This window comes from Zootermopsis nevadensis, unplaced genomic scaffold (genome assembly GCF_977971745.1).
Source record: "Zootermopsis nevadensis isolate Lab colony 2312 unplaced genomic scaffold, Znev_1.0 Znev_ptg000008l, whole genome shotgun sequence".
Classification (NCBI taxonomy): Eukaryota; Metazoa; Arthropoda; class Insecta; order Blattodea; family Termopsidae; genus Zootermopsis; species Zootermopsis nevadensis.
The window spans coordinates 39089-57008 of NW_028259140.1; the positions used below are offsets into that span (position 1 = coordinate 39089).

At 40.2% G+C, this 17920-nt stretch overlaps 1 long non-coding RNA gene across 1 annotated transcript in view; it reads right to left on the reverse strand.

Annotated features, from left to right (window-relative positions):
- Positions 1–17920, reverse strand: part of LOC147874425 (uncharacterized) — a 99375-nt gene that overhangs the window by 37360 nt on the left and 44095 nt on the right. Inside the window, exons 2-7 of the long non-coding RNA XR_015534061.1 lie at positions 13438–13525; positions 12972–13192; positions 12411–12622; positions 11663–11876; positions 9350–9495; positions 4511–4650 (exon numbers count right to left, since the gene is read on the reverse strand). This is a non-coding gene — a long non-coding RNA (uncharacterized LOC147874425). The remainder of the gene's footprint in view (positions 1–4510; positions 4651–9349; positions 9496–11662; positions 11877–12410; positions 12623–12971; positions 13193–13437; positions 13526–17920) is intronic.

The following is a 17920-nucleotide window of genomic DNA, read 5'->3' on the forward strand; positions in this document are numbered from 1 at the left end:
TCAAGACTTGGGACAAGAACTTCTCAAGACTTGGGACAAGTGACTTCTCAAGACTTGGGACAAGTGACTTCTCAAGACTTGGGACAAGAACTTCTCAAGACTTGGGACAAGGACTTCTCAAGACTTGGGACAAGTGACTTCTCAAGACTTGGGAGTCTAGTCCTGATAAAGATGGGACAGGTCAAATTTAGAACGAGAAATTTTCAAATTTTTGGAAAAATAAAAAAACGCTACAAACCTTCTGAAATGCGCACAAAACCAAAAATTTTCGGAAAATTCGGAAAAAAATTAAAAGTTGAAAATTTTCAAAAATTCTTAGTTTTGTGCGCTTTTTGGACGATTTGCCACGTTTTTCGATTTTTCGAAATTTTTCGAAAAAATTGAAATTTCTCAAAGGGGTACCCCTTTGAGAATTTTCAATTTTTTTCGAAATTTTAAAAAAATTAAAAACGACTGCAAATGGCGCGAAACGCGAAGAAAACTAAGAATTTTCGAAAAAATTTGAATTCAGCTAAGACAGGTGAGGCACAGCCCTAAACAAGCAGACAAGACTTGGGACAATAACTTCTCAAGACTTGGGACGAGTGACTTGTCAAGACTTGGGACAAGAACTTCTCAAGACTTGGGACAAGAACTTCTCAAGACTTGGGACAAGAACGTCTCAAGACTTGGGACGAGTGACTTCTCAAGACTTGGGAAAAGAACTTCTCAAGACTTGGGACAAGAACTTCTCAAGACTTGGGACAAGAACTTCTCAAGACTTGGGACAAGAACTTCTCAAGACTTGGGACAAGTGACTTCTCAAGACTTGGGACAAGAACTTCTCAAGACTTGGGACAAGAACTTCTCAAGACTTGGGACAAGTGACTTCTCAAGACTTGGGACAAGTGACTTCTCAAGACTTGGGACAAGAACTTCTCAAGACTTAGGGACAAGGACTTCTCAAGACTTGGGACAAGTGACTTCTCAAGACTTGGGAGTCTAGTCCTGATAAGGATGGGACAGGTCAAATTTAGAAGGAAAAATTTTCAAATTTTTCGAAAAATCAAAAAACGCTGCAAACCTTCTGAAATGCGCACAAAACCAAAAATTTTCGGAAAATTCGGAAAAAAATTAAAAGTTGAAAATTTTCAAAAATTCTTAGTTTTGTGCGCTTTTTGGACGATTTGCCACGTTTTTCGATTTTTCGAAATTTTTCTAAAAAAATGAAATTTCTCAAAGGGGTACCCCTTTGAGAATTTTCAAAATTTTTCGAAATTTTAAAAAATTAAAAACGACTGCAAATGGCGTGAAACGCGAAGAAAACTAAGAATTTTCGAAAAAAAATTGAATTCAGCTAAGACAGGTGAGGCACAGCCCTAAACAAGCAGACAAGACTTGGGACAATAACTTCTCAAGACTTGGGACGAGTGACTTCTCAAGACTTGGGACGAGTGACTTCTCAAGACTTGGGACCAGTGACTTCTCAAGACTTGGGACAAGTGACTTCTCAAGACTTGGGACAAGGACTTCTCAAGACTTGGGACAAGTGACTTCTCAAGACTTGGGACAAGTGACTTCTCAAGACTTGGGACAAGAACTTCTCAAGACTTGGGACGAGTGACTTCTCAAGACTTGGAACGAGTGACTTCTCAAGACTTGGGACAAGTGACTTCTCAACACTTGGGACAAGAACTTCTCAAGACTTGGGAGTCTAGTCCTGACAGGGATGGGACAGGTCAAATTTAGAAGGAAAATTTTTTGAAATTTTTCGAAAAATCAAAAAACGCTGCAAACCTTCTGAAATGCGCACAAAACCAAAAATTTTCGGAAAAAAATTAAAAGTTGAAAATTTTCAAAAATTCTTAGTTTTGTGCGCTTTTTGGACGATTTCCCACGTTTTTCGATTTTTCGAAATTTTTTGAAAAAATTGAAATTTCTCAAAGGGGTACCCCTTTGAGAATTTTCAAAAATTTTCGAAATTTTAAAAAAATTAAAATGACTGCAAATGGCGTGAAACGCGAAGAAAACTAAGAATTTTCGAAAAAAATTTGAATTCAGCTAAGACAGGTGAGGCACAGCCCTAAACAAGCAGACAAGACTTGGGACAATAACTTCTCAAGACTTGGGACGAGTGACTTCTCAAGACTTGGGACGAGTGACTTCTCAAGACTTGGGACGAGTGACTTCTCAAGACTTGGGACAAGTGACTTCTCAAGACTTGGGACGAGGACTTCTCAAGACTTGGGACAAGTGACTTCTCAAGACTTGGGACAAGAACTTCTCAAGACTTGGGTGTCTAGTCCTGATAGGGATGGGACAGGTCAAATTTAGAAGGAAAAAATTTCTAATTTTTCGAAAAATCAAAAAACGCTACAAACCTTCTGAAATGCGCACAAAAACAAAAATTTTCGGAAAATTCGGAAAAAAATTAAAAGTTGAAAATTTTCAAAAATTCTTAGTTTTGTGCGCTTTTTGGACGATTTGTCACGTTTTTCGATTTTTCGAAATTTTTCGAAAAAATTGAAATTTCTCAAAGGGGTACCCCTTTGAGAATTTTCAAAAATTTTCGAAATTTAAAAAAATTAAAAACGACTGCAAATGGCGTGAAACGCGAAGAAAACTAAGAATTTTCGAAAAAAATTTAATTCAGCTAAGACAGGTGAGGCACAGCCCTAAACAAGCAGACAAGACTTGGAACAATAACTTCTCAAGAATTGGGACGAGTGACTTCTCAAGACTTGGGACAAGAACTTCTCAAGACTTGGGACGAGTGACTTCTCAAGACTTCGGACAAGAACTTCTCAAGACTTGGGACGAGTGACTTCTCAAGACTTGGGACAAGTGACTTCTCAAGACTTGGGACAAGAACTTCTCAAGACTTGGGACGAGTGACTTCTCAAGACATGGGACGAGTGACTTCTCAAGACTTGGGACGAATGACTTCTCAAGACTTGGGACAAGTGACTTCTCAAGACTTGGGACAAGAACTTCTCAAGACTTGGGACAAGAACTTCTCAACACTTGGGACAAGGACTTCTGAAGACTTGGGACAAGTGACTTCTCAAGACTTGGGACAAATTAAAAGTTGAAAATTTTCAAAAATTCTTAGTTTTGTGCGCTTTTTGGACGATTTGCCACGTTTTTCGATTTTTCGAAATTTTTCGAAAAAATTGAAATTTCTCAAAGGGGTACCCCCTTTGAGAATTTTCAAAATTTTTCGAAATTTTAAAAAAATTAAAAACGACTGCAAATGGCGCGAAACGCGAAGAAAACTAAGAATTTTCGAAAAAATTTGAATTCAGCTAAGACAGGTGAGGCACAGCCCTAAACAAGCAGACAAGACTTGGGACAATAACTTCTCAAGACTTGGGACGAGTGACTTGTCAAGACTTGGGACAAGAACTTCTCAATACTTGGGACAAGAACTTCTCAAGACTTGGGACAAGAACTTCTCAAGACTTGGGACAAGAACTTCTCAAGACTTGGAAGTGGTAGTGTCTTGTGTGAATCTTGTACGTAATTGCCAAAACAAACCTCTGCCTTGTATTAAAAGTGGTAGTGTCTCGGTTGAATCACGCACGTCATTGCTAAAAGAAACCCCTGCCTTGTCTTGGAAGTGGTAGTGTCTGTGTCATGACCTTGACCTAACAGTGACATCAATGTTACAAGAGAATAATCACTCTGATAACTGATGAAGATGTGAGGGCGAAATAATGTACAACAGTGGTCCCCAACGCGGTGCCCGCGTTGATACGTAAAGAGGTTATACTGAATAATAAAGGCCGTTCAACCATGAACATTATAAAATCAAAGCACAGTTCTCTACGTACCAATGCCCATCTTGACGATTGCGAGCAGCAACATCATCCTACTCTCCCAAATTTGAAAAACTGGCCGCTGAAATGCAGTGCCAAACATCACACTAACTTCCCACTTGAGTAATAATAATTGTACTTATAAAAGTACGTATTTTTGATTGCGTGGTTTCTTGTATCAATAAACGTCGTGTTGTTTTGTGTATTATTTGGTGTCCATATCTTATTTGTCCAGAGAAAAGAAAATTTGGCTTTGTTAATTGGTTGGCGCCCGCCACGATCTCATAAACTCTGAAATGTGCCCTTGGGCAAAAAAAGGTTGGGGACCACTGACGTAAGGCAATACATGCCAAACATTACCATCAGTGCGTTTGGTGTAATCACGCACGTCTGCTGATATCGAAGTTTCAACGTTCCTACGTGCGGACATCCGTATATCCCATGTACACATAAGATAGAGATTAAATACATTTCTTTTGTACATTCATGTATGTCTGATGGTACTCATGTTGATATGGGTTGCCATTATCCACACATTGAAGGCAGATTCAGATTTATTTATGACGGATTTTGCTCGACTGTCTTAACTACCACGCACCGTGGGACATAGCCGCAGAGCTCGACCGTCCATGTACGACGCAGTGCGAAGAATGAATCAATAAGAGAAGGGGGGGAACTCCAAATTAAAATATAAATAAACATCAGCAGCTTACCGTGTCTCGTTTGTGTGCGGTGTGCCGTAGTTGGCTGCCTGAGTCAAAGTCACACGGTGCGTGATATCTGACTGGCTAACTTCTTCGGTGCGTGCTACTTTCCGCGTTGCCTGACAGCACAAGTCCCTCGGCGATACCGACTACATAAGAATAAAATTAAGAATATATATACGCATGTGTATATAAATATGGATATATATTTTTGAGAGAATAAGAAATTTGGGTAGAATCAAAAAAGAGTAAAAACATAATATAATAAGAAATCACATAAAGTACGTTGCCGTGGGTTCTGTGTGTGCGCGCGAGTGCGGTGCATGCTACTTGGTCGGTCGAGTTCCGAGTCAATGTCCGGCGGTGCGTCGTAGTCAGCAGGTCCCGTTCTGAGGCAAAGTCAGACGGCGCGCGGTAGTTTTCTGTTTTGCTTGGCACCAAACCCCCAGACAATAAATCAAAAGGAAATGACAAAACTCCAGAATAACGTACTTGCGAATGTCTGCTGGTTAGGTAACTAAGAAATCAATCATATAACCAGCAGACAGTTCATAGTCACCAAGTTTGTGCAAACGTAAGACATGCGAAACAACACTGATAAATGTCAAATCACAATTTATAATAAGATGATCAAATATTTAAAATATCATTTCACGTTCCGCATCGAATGATCGATTTAGAAATTGGAACGTCTCTTACGACATGTTTCGGTTATATTTAACCGTCTTCAGGTATAAATTAGATTGGTAAATTTAAAACTCGAATTACAATCCTTTACAATGTTATGCAGTTTATGGAAGATGTTCTTATCAGAATTACTCTTATATATTAGAACGAAGGTATTGTTTTTTATATGGCGTGGTTCATCTGATGTTCATTATTAGTCTGTAAAGCAATGATTTAAAGAAAACATTAATAAATATGGAGTAATATAGAAAACAAAATGATGGAAGTAAATAAATGATAAAATCAACATAAAATGCATCAGCTTGAGACTGGGAACAAGCTATAGGGGAAAATAAATCCAAAAACGTAACCAGATTAGAAGTGGTGGATTTGGATTTACTAAAACCATGTTGACAAGGGATTCATTTAGAATTAAAATTATAAGAAACATGGTATGTACAATAATTTCAAATATTTTGGAAACATTATTAATTATGGTAGTAGGTCTATAGTTTATAACAGAAACAGTTTTGTCTTCTTCTTTTAAAAATGGAACAATAGCTGCTTGTTTCCACAAAGTGGGAAATTGTTGCTGAGAGAAGCTAAAATTGAAAATAAATTTAAGAATAGTAGCAAGGATTTCAGGACCCTTAATAATAACTTGGTATACCATCTAGTGCAACGCTTTATAGCATTACGAATATGTCTGCGTTTGCGGGTAATATTTTCTTTGCGATATGGGAATGAAATAAAAGTAACGAAATGGATATATGGCTTTTATTTAGCACAACAAATATACAGCCACCTACAGATGCACCCTAGTCAAACAATATCTATGCCACTGAACTGGTAGCTAGCTAAGAACACAGACAAGCCAAATCAACTCATCCACATGAGAAAGTACCCTGCTTTGGACGCAACCAAACCCAACAAACCTAAGTTACTAAGGACGTATGCTGTTACGGACACAGCCTAGCCCAACCAACCTGAAGCGGATTAGACGAACGAATGAAGACAACTGTGGACGCAGCCTAGCCCAACTAAATAAAGCGTATGCAGTAGTATCCCGTTTCGGACGCAGCCATCTCCCAGTAATCTGTTTCGTACGCGGTTTACGGAAAATAACTCTGCTTCGAGCAAAGCCTTGCCTAACCAACATATGTTCGTAGTGAGGTCGGTGAATGGTGGTGACCTGTCAAGTATGTGTAAGAAGCCTCCTGAGCATAGAGCACAGCCAAACTAAATTATGCCCATAACAGAGCAGATCGCTGCAGAAAAAATCGTGTATATTGAAATTAAACAAAATTTTTGTTTTGAATCGTTTAATTCATTTGCAACTTACATTTATTGAATACAGGGTAGTGGTATGAGAAGTAGGATACATATGGCTTTGAAATTATTTGAATACCTCTTGCAAATGTCAAATCTATACAAGTTTTCCCTTGCGTGGTTGGTTTGTCCAAATTATTCACTAGTTCAAGTTTAAAGAATTTCTGAAGGTACGCACATCACAGTTCTAAATTTTCGTCACTATTATATTCTAGTTCGAATGTTCGAACGTTTTCACGTCAAAAAGTATGGCCAAACATATCTGGAACTGAGCACGTAACCTGCGACGGACGTAGCCTACTCCAACCAATCTATGCAATTGAGCCTGTATCCTGCTTAGAACGCAGCCAACTATCAGAAAATTAAACACGCTAGGATGTAGCTCGCTTGCCTCGCAAAAATTACCGATAGCCTTAACCTGCTTCAGATGCAGCCTTGACCAACATACGACTCCCACGTACTTGATGCAGCCTCGGCTAAAGAACCTATTCACGCTTTGGACGCACACTAAAGTAAACAACCTATGCCAATCAGGTGGTAGCCTGTTTTAGACACAGCATAGCCCAATCACCCAATACACTCGAGAAAGTACCTTGCTGTGGACGTAGCCTAGCCACACCAACCTATGCCTCTAAGAATGTAGCATTTTAGGGAGTTGTCATCAGACCTCACTTTATCATAACTACATATCAACTGTATGATACTACAATTTTAAATTCAGTTTTACTTAATTGCATCTTTCCTTCTGTATCTTTATCAGTTGTATTGTACTATAAATCATCTTGTATCTTCTTAAATAAGTTGCCTGTCTGCTTCCTCGCACAAACAAGAAGCAATGACAATACAAACACATTTACAGATCACTTAATGTTACTGCTACAGTGCGCCGGCCATGCATAAGCAACAGAAGGAACCCATCACCAGTAGAAGGAAGAATTAGAACTTTGTTAGTCGGTTAATAGACACACAATATCTTTAAGAGTGATCTGTTAATGTGTATGTAAGCATCATCTGTTGCATTTATGGCTTCCCATCTCATGAACATAATGTACTACTTCAACTTTAATAAGTGTTTGCCAGAAATGTTTTAACGGCTTAAAGATTACCATAGTAAAGTGAACAAGTTAAATAAATTTCTTTATTTTTCTTCTATCTAAATTAAACGTTAAGAATTAATTTAATTCAATTTTTCTGTATTTGAAACAATTTATTATATTTCAAAATTTCATGTGCTCTTAAACATTCTTTTCTGTGCTTCCGTGCACTCCAGTTCTTCTTAAATCACTTTCTTTCAATCATTCTTGTGATAGACTTCCTAAGATATCAATTATAGTGAGCAATTAGCCAGCTACGGACGCAGCATAGCAAAGGACACTGCCTAGTACTATCGTAATATCCACGTTACAAATTATCCTCCTCTGGACGAAGCCTGACACAACAAACCTATGCAAGTAAGGCAGTAAGCTGCTATGGACGCGGCCTTCAACACAGTCGATCTCTTCGGACAGAGCCTTGTCAACCCAACCTGTGATTTATTCAGCCACTAGGAATCTATGTACGCAACCCAGACTGACCAATGTTTGCCTGTGGTCTTGTTGCCTTCTACGGCCACAGCTGGGCCAAACTAAGCACGTGAAAAGATTTATTGCTACCGCAGCAACCTAGGATTAATAACAAACCTCTACAGTGGTGGCCTATTTCAGACACAAAGTAGGCAAGCAAACATAAACCTAACTGGTACAGCACTGCACATGCAGCATTACCAAACAAACCCATACAACTGACAAGGCACACGGCTACAGACGCAGCCTAGGCTAAGCAAGATATTCACGTCAACCAGTCGCCTGGCATGGACGAAGCATCGCCCAACAAAACTATACATGTCGACCACTAGCCTGATGGCCAGCTACTGACGCACTCTAACCCAGACTTCTTAAGCCCTGCAGATGCGGGATAGCCGAACGAAAGTGTGTACCTGAGATCGTAGCCAACTACGGACACGGCGCACCCTCAACAATTCATGCAAGTGAGCCAGCATCCTGCTACCTATTCACGCAGAGCACGTACCTTGCTGTTTCTATAACCTACAGAACATGATGTATCACCATTTTCTTTTAGCCTGATTCCAACGCAGCTACTCCTACTCCTAGTAAATCCAAGCTATCCTCCAAGAGCTGAAAATCTCGAAGACGCAGCATACGCAAACTACACCGTGACCCTTTTCGGGTGGCCTGATTCAAACGAATCCACAATAAAAACATACATATGCTAGTGAACATTTCGGTAGAGGTGGCGTGACATGTGAGAAAGTAGGTGTGCCTCTTCGCAAGCAGAAAAGACTAAAGGCTGATGGATACATGCCTACGCTTCCGACCTCCTTGTCATAGTAGAGTAGTAGTAAACTATGTCTTATGCAGGAAATGTCTGAGAAGTGTTCGCCAAAAAACAAAATTGACAGCACAATCTTCCACGTGCCTCATGGTGGTGGTCCAGGGGGCAAGTAAACAGAGCGAAATGCACAATGCAACCAATTTCCTTCCATCCATATCTCTGCTTCTTAAAATAAATTAAAAAATAAGTCACTCTGCCTCAGTCTCTCCTTGAGGCTGACACTTGCCGTGGTGAGCCTCGTGGTCAACCAAACTCAATACTTTACCTACTCAGAGTGTGTCATACTCTACATTTAATGGGGCTACACGCAATCTGCCTACATCTTTGACCGTTCTAAACAGCCAACAGAGGGCACATGTCAATGTCTGATTTCAAATCAGAATGAAATTTCAAAATTCCTTTGCGTTCGTCGGACTCCGTTAGAGACAATAATAACTCTACCTGATCGAAAAAATCAACTACCTTTGCACTTTGCACGTTGCACCAAGTACTGCACCATACGCCATTCAAAGTAAGCTAATGAACGATACCGCAACACACGCACAAAGAGCCCTTCGCTTCGAGTCCCCTCCAGAACACGCCGCGTCCACTGGTACGTGTCCGATGCACTGGCGTACATGAAACACAAACACAGAATATAAGTCAAACATACCAACCACCGATCGCCAATGCTCAGAAATGACATCGATAAAATGGAAAGAAAACAAACCTTTTAACAGTATCGGCCTTTCTGAAGTTAAAATGGGGAGGTTCTTGGTGTCATTACATCCACTGGCAATCCCATTTTATGTAAACTGGATGTAAATGAACAATGATAAGGAGATATAAATACAATATCAATTTCAAAAGAATCAAACATGAGCAAACATTTACAAAGTTCAAAACCACGACAACGAAGACTCAAACGATATCTCAACCTCTCACAAGAAATAAATAAAACACTCTCTCAAAAAAGAGAAACTCGGCCTCAGTCTCTCACCGAGAGATAGGGCAGCTATCTTACCTATCCTAGAAAGCCCCTTTCTTGACCAAATTAAAATACCAATGCCAAACACATAAAATGAAGGCAGAGCTACCTCCAATGGAAAACATGGTAGAATACTATTATTATTATTATTCAGTGTTCTGTCTTACAACAGGTCAATTGCTTTGCCCAAAAAGAGCTCTCCAGTTTTCCCTATTCTCAGCTTCTCATTTTAATTCCTGGAACTTCATCTTCTTTCCTTGTTTCAGATCGTCGGTTAGCTGTATCAGTCTTCTTCCCAGTCCTCGCTTTCCTTCAACCTGACCTTCGATGATGTCACTCAGTAACCCATTCCTTCTCCTAATGTCCGAGCCAGTTAGCTTTCCTTCGTGTAATCGCCTGCAGAATGTTTCTTTGCTCGTCGACTCTCCTCAATACTTCTTCGTTGGTAACTCGATCCGTCCACCTGATCTTCTCTATTCTTCTCCAACACCACATTTCAAAACTCTCCAGGTATTTCTGTTCCTTCATCCTGAGTGTCCAGGTCTCTGCTCCATACGTAACACTTCACTAGTTTCTTCTTCATCTCCAATCCCAACTTGTTAGTGAGAAGTATCCTCTTCTTGACGGAAAACTGCCTTGGCCATGGCTATCCTTGCTTTTACTTCCTTGGTGCATAGGGCGTCCGTCGTGATTATGCTTCCCAAGTACTTGAAATTCTCCACATTCTCCAGCCGTTGGTTTCCAACTACAACGTTCAATGGTTCTGCTCTCGGTGCCATCCTCATTACCTTTGATTTTTCAATGTTGATTTCCATTCCATACTCTCTACCTGTTACCACTAACTTGTCCATCATGTTCTGTAATTCCTCCTCTTCCTTCGCCAATACTACCAAGTCGTCTGCATACTTTACAGTCATTATGATCTTCCTCCAATTTTGAAGTCTCCACAGCTTCCTTGGCAAGCCATTCCCCGTACAGGTTAAAAATAAGTGGTGATACGCAGCATCCCTGTCTTACACCTCTACCTATCTCAACGCTGTTGGTGTCTCCTGAGTCCAGTCTCACGTTGACTTTCTGCTGCATGTACAGGTTTTCGATTAGTCTTCTATCTCTCCAATCAATTCCAATTCTCTGTAGGATCCTCATTAATTTCTTACATTTTACTCGATCGAAAGCCTTCTTCCTGTCGATGAAGCAGGCACATACTTCTTCCTTGACATCGAGAACTCTCTCTGAAATTATTCTCATAACTCCGATGGCATCTCTGGTTCCTCTTCCTCTCCTGAATCCAAATTGGTCGTCTCCCATCACTCTTCTTTTCTAGTCTTTTAGTCAGTATGGTAGAATACTAACATCAAATAATTAAAGAAATACATGTCTTTGACGGCCCCTACACCTCATGTAAAGCAAATAAATTCACATTCCATTTTGAGAAGACATTTTTTGTCATGGGTCTATTTTAGGTTAAGACAGTGAAGCAACCTTATTATATTATTAGGTCTGCCAGTACTCCACACCCTAATACTGTCCTTCAAACTGTGAAACTTGTTCCAATGCAGATATCAAAACATCTTGTAAACATAAACAAGATCTTTACCTAAATTGACAGACCAGTTTCATTACCAACGGCATTCTCTAAAAAATTTTCAAAAAGACATGCAACGTGCTATTGAATTTTACACACAAAATCTTAAGTGAACTAAATAATGAAGAGCATGTTGGTGGAATATTTCGCTATCTTGCCAAAGAATTTGATTGTGTGAATCATGAATTAGCACATCTGATAATCATATTTCTCGTATACTTACACAATGCATGTCAAGTTGACACAGAGATAAATCTCTCGCAGACATGAGGTCCTTCGTGATAACAGCCGATTGATTTCCTGTCGTCATATCAGTGAGCCACCATAGTGTTTCTGCACATACTCCACTCTTTTCCTGGCAAGCAGTAGTCATGTCAGGTGACGCATCCTTCAACCTCAGTAAAGTCCCATGGATCAATCAAGCTTCTTCTCTGCAGCTATTACCAGAAAAAAAATGCAATCACATTCAACACATCACCTAATTTAAAGGTTTCATAACCGATCCCCTTGCTCAAAATTAACCAAAAGCACAGAAAATATCCCAGCAGCTCCGGTCACTGTGCACAATACTCACACGTCAACAAAACTAAATTCCTCACCTTGGCAATTACTCACTTATTAATTAGTAAACACATCACATTAAAGGCTCCACAGCACTACACACATCACACATGTAACAAAACCACTCATTAACAAAACCTTATCACAAATAGTCACCACCCTCGTCTACAAGATATACCTAACCTCCAATTTTGATGTCCTATGAACAATATATTCACTAGAGAATCATGAATGCCTCTAGCATACCACAGATACTGCAATTATGCCAATCTCTCACCGCACATAGGTCTTTCAACATATCAAATCTCACATTTAAGTTCACAACATCTGAAGTACCTAATAAAATTGGACAGACTCATCTCTCTCACACGACAACCACATCAAATACATTCTAATGCTCATGTACTCACACAACGAATGCCTCGTTCAGACTGATATCAGTTTCTTGCGGATACGATGTTCCTTCTTTGTCCCAGCAGGTTTAATCTTCTGACATCAAGTCGGTCCGCCAACTGTTGCTGCACGTACTTCAATGCTTGTCTGGCTGGCAGTACGCAGGTCACGTGACAAACAGCATGGTGCTCAGTAGAATCTGAAGGATCATTCTGTTTCTCGTAATCTGCTACTCCCAGAAAGAGAAAATACAGTCACATTCAAGAAATCAAGACATCACACTCTTCTAAGAGCACACAGTTTTACTTCACCAAGCAGTTAACACTCCTACCTTAGCCAATGAACAAGCACCTTCCATTTTCAGAAGACAAATTCTGTCAAGTTCATTACAAACCCATTCACAAGTTAACTTTAAATACGGATCACAACCAGCGACCTGACAAATTCTGAACTCCCTCACTCACAGATTCATACTGGAGACTTTCTTTCCTCCCCCCCCCCAGCAAATTTAAAGCATTCGCCAAGTGGGCCATTATTCCACACGTCATAATACTGCAACTACAAACTCTACAACTCACACACATCACGTCAGTCCCACGCAACTTCTGTTGCCACTGATTCAGTGGATATTTAACGAACAGTTCGCTTGCCGTCTGTTTGGAGCCGAGGATGTTGATCGCTGTCTCCAAGATACACGGCTCCCTCTCCTCGTGCCCCATTATGACAGCAAGGGAGTCTACAAACACCAGTCGGTCCATGCCCCTCAGGTTCGCCTGTTTTGATGTCATGGAGAAAGGACCTAAATGAAAGATTAAGAAATGGCAAGCCACTACAACACAGCCAACATCTGTAGCACTTCTACTACTAAGGTGAATTCAACCGACAAGGGGCAAGAGGTAGCCGTAGCAATTAGATTTTTTTTTCCATATCACCATCAGTAATGCCACTTTATCATACCTTCTGGAAGCAAAGGTGGAAACTTCACCATCAGTAATATAAATTGTTTCAATGTTGAACAATCTAAATTTATAAAACTGAACTCACCAGCTACCTGAGATATCGCCACCATTGTGTAGTGACAAACAAGGAACACACCGTCGTAACTCTTTCATGGCTGCAGCAACAAACACTCCTACCAACATACACAACAGGCCTTACTGGCTTTTCCAGATATGAAGCAGACGCTTTCAACAAGTTCACATACTAAATGTGGTTTTAAGAGAGATTTCAGGTTCTCACAGTGGTCTTTGGGTTCTAACACCACTTGGACTTACAGAAAACCAACACAGATTATGATTTTTAAACATTTAATGGTTCGCTATATCAGCTGCAGTTATCCTTGTGACTAAGCGCAATGCCATGAGGCAGTGGGAGCATGGAGGTACACTCCATGCATTCTCAATTATAGAACAATGTGGAGGTCAGCCTCAAAATGTGGTTCCTTAAACTGGCAAAGAAAAATCACGTTCTTCAGTGTTTCTTTGTAGTCTCAATAGAAGAAATAGACAAGTTTTTTATTTCATTAAAACCATTTACTACTTTTCAGGAAAAAAGGTCTTCTTCTTTCAATAATGGCATTGCAATTCAGAAAATAAGTTTATTAAACAATTTACTCAAATGGATGAACTTGCCTGTGACTGCCATCTGGTGAGTGGCTCTGGCTTGCTTGTCCTGCAATCTGCACGCAATCCCATGGACTGCGGAGATCTCCACATGTGGATCATCAGAACTGCAACGGCGAATCACAATGAGTACAGATAATTACACTCACATCCTAATGTTCAGTGTACAAAATGTTGGTCACAACAGTGGCCAATGCAGTAGCTGCTTCCTAAATCAGCAACTGATGTAAAAGGGACAGAGAAAATGGGAAATCTAGGTTTATGATATGAGAAAGAAATACATTACGTGCAGATGCCTCCTGGTACTGGCAGGATACTAAACACAAACTAATTGTGATACAGCCTCTAACAGGCTCACTGTACCAGTAAATAATGAGTTCTGGGTGCTCAGAGAAAGATCTATACCAGTGCCTCATAGACTGCCATGGGACTCGCTTACAATTCTGCGTTGAAAAGCCAGTGATTAACAATCTGTTATGTCATGTTAGTACCATCAGGCTGGAAAAACATCTTTTATTTTGTACACTTTTTTAATATCAAGAATGAGGTTAGTTTTACAATATTCTTCTGCCTCCAACTGCTCTTATATACCTTGGACAGGAGAAAAGCTGCTGCACTGTATTCTCATCTTCATTAAAATTCAGGGATGCCACCAAGAAACAGCAAATTATTTCCCAGCACTGACGACGGTAACGGATCCGTCGTGCTTGACTTCAGAGCAATACATGCTGTCTCCACGACCTGGAAAACACAAGCAACAGTTTCAAGTTATAACGAGTGACAACGCAGGCCACATTCACTGGTAAGGGAAGTCAAATGTTTTAGTTACAGTAACTTTCAAGTACTGCACTTACTGTAATACTCTAAACACCTTTTCTCCACATCAGGGCGCATGTCATATTTATTTCCAGAACCTTTGGGTTTCATGGACACCAACATATCATTGACTAGACTTTTATTTTGTAAGTGGAGTTTGACAAATCTCAACAATAAAATAAAAATTAATTACAAGTATATAATTTTTCTATAGTCTATGCTAACCGTAATAAACGTCAAAAAGGAACGTATTATACGCGTATCAAGTCATTTAATGATCTTCCACCAACAATTAAAACTCTAAATGATTTAAAGGTGTTCAAGCCTGCATTTAAATTATTTTTCATACTTGAATTGCAGAATCTGAAGGTTATGTACATTCACGTGTGAAACACATCCTTGTAATTGTGTCAAAAGTACTGAAGTTTATATGTATTGTATGAAATGATTTGTTCTCCATCCTTTGGTTTAGTCCTAAGAAGGATCTATGGAATGTAAATAAACTCTACTCTCTAACATACCTGAACAATGCAATTCCTTATCCAAGTCACAAACACTACAGGTGCTTCGTTCTGTCTGGTTCTTCACATCTCCAACTCCAAAAAAGCTGCTTCCCCATCACGCACACAACTGATCTTCTGAAACGCTGATATTCAGACAAATTAGTCCTCCATGTCTTCGTTGATACCAGTAAACACACACTACAGCTACAGTTCACATGAAAGTTGCTACTCAGTACATCCCCTGATCTCAAACTACTCTTTGAGACAGACTAGGCACTCCCACTAAATCTATAACCGTACACCTCCTCGGAAAGCAAGGTAATCGCACGAGGGCCTGAGGTCTTCCTTGTGGCATTGTGAGGCATGCTACGAACACCCCATACTTGGTCACTAGGAATCAAAAGTGGGCAACGGCTATAGTATCCCACATGCTTGCAGGCACTCCTACCTGAAACAATACCAAATACCAAAATAAATATCCGCATTGTGACACCAGTCGTAACTGCTACTACGAATGCACTCTACACCTCATCAATAATCAACTGGCCAACTAAACCAACCCTCCATGCAACCAAAATATTTCACACATTACGTCCTTCACACAAGGGAAAGATGACACACATCAATTCAAATTAACTTCCACGCCCTGGCAATATATATGAGAGTAAATCTGCACTGGACTCAGAATGCATCCTAGCAACCAAAGAAATACAGAGGGGCAGAACGCCCACGCCATTTTATCATAGGCAGGGACGGCAACGTCTGAAAAACAGCGAACTCATCCGACCTCCTTGTCATAGCAGAGTAGTAGTAAACTACGTCTTACGCAGGAGAAGTCTGAGAACTGTTGGACAAAAAACAATCTTCCACGTGCCAAATTCCTGTTGCGATAAGAAGTGAGCCTGCCAAGTGTACTGAACATACTCCACTGATTTCCTGGCAAGCAGTAGACTGGTCAGGTGACAGACAGCTTTTCCCCGAGTAAAATCCCAAGGATCAATTAAGCTTCTTCTCTCAGCTATTCCCAGAAAGACAAAATGCATTCACTTTTAACTAACACAAATGCAAAAATAAACAGCATTCTGATGACGCAGTTGATTGAACATGTACTTTTGTTCTTGGGGAGGGGGGCACACCACACACACTTCTGAGTATATAAATGTCACTTATCAATGCCGTAAACGCCTCATGGCGTTTATTTATTTGATTCCTCGGGAATCATCGACACATAACCTCAACCGTTAAACGAGAACACCCCCATCATTCCGTAACCTGATGACAGCCCACCTAGATCGCTGTTCGCACACATAAACTTACAGCACCTCCAAGACTCCGAAGACTAGATTCACGCTTACCAACACACACTCACTCTCTCTCACTCTCTCACTCACTCTCTCTCTCTCTCTCTCACTCTCTCTATCTCACACTCTCTCTCTCTCTCTCTCTCTCTCTCTCTGCGCGAACTTGACCACAGCGAATTCTAGTAGCGAACCCCAGTAAACTACGTATTGAGCGGGAAACAGAAGGGCAGCCGAATGGCAGTTCGAGACCCCGCGGATTCTTACAGTAGTATTAAGTTCTAAATATAAAACGAGGGCAGGACTGAACCGATTTCTGATTTCTGCCCTCTAAAAAAATAATTGAGGGTTAACGGACGGGTGGGTGGGGAGCCGAAGATGAGAGAATGAGGGGGTTATGCAAAAATATATTTATGAGGGAGCAGCCAAAGGTGGTCCAAACAGACATCATATCAATCAACAATCTTTAACCAAAATGTGTTCAAAGCACTTGAGTCGAAAGAAAAAATCCAGCCAAATAAATCAACAAACAAATCTGTCATCTACTGGGCATGAGATTTTTGCAAGCAAATCCAAATTCATAACAAACACCACACGCCAAACTTACAAGTTTACAAGTTTTAAAACCTTTATCCTTGCTTAACACACCACAAGCACAGAAAATACCCCGGCAGGTCACAGCACTACATAACAAAAACCAAAATCACTTCACAAATAGTCTCCACCCACGCCTACAAACGATACCTATACCAACTGGAAACAGCAATAATGTCAATCCCAAACTGCATTTACTTCTGTCAACATATCATCTCACACTTACAATCACAACATTTAAAGTACATCCTATACGTCAGGTAATTACACACTTCATTCATTGTCCCATCAGGTTTCCTGTTCAGATATCAAGTCAGTCTGCGAACACACTCAACAGCTTACATGACAAGCATGCAGGTTTGATGGTTTGATTTATTTTATTTCGCTGGATTGTTTCTTTTTCGACTCATATGCTTTGATGTCTGTATGTTTGGTATACCCCCAACTGAGCCCCCTTTTATATATTTGTGCATAACCCCCCTCATTCTATCATATTAGGCGCCCCACCCTCCCGGTAACCCACAATTATTTTTAGAGGGCAGAAATCAGAAATCAGAAATCGTTTGAGTCCTGAGTCCTGCCCTCGTTTTATATTTAGAACTTAATACTACTGTAAGAATTAAGAATTAATACTACTGTAAGAATCCGCTGGGTCTCGAACTGCCGATGTCGTACTCGTACTCCGCACGCCAGC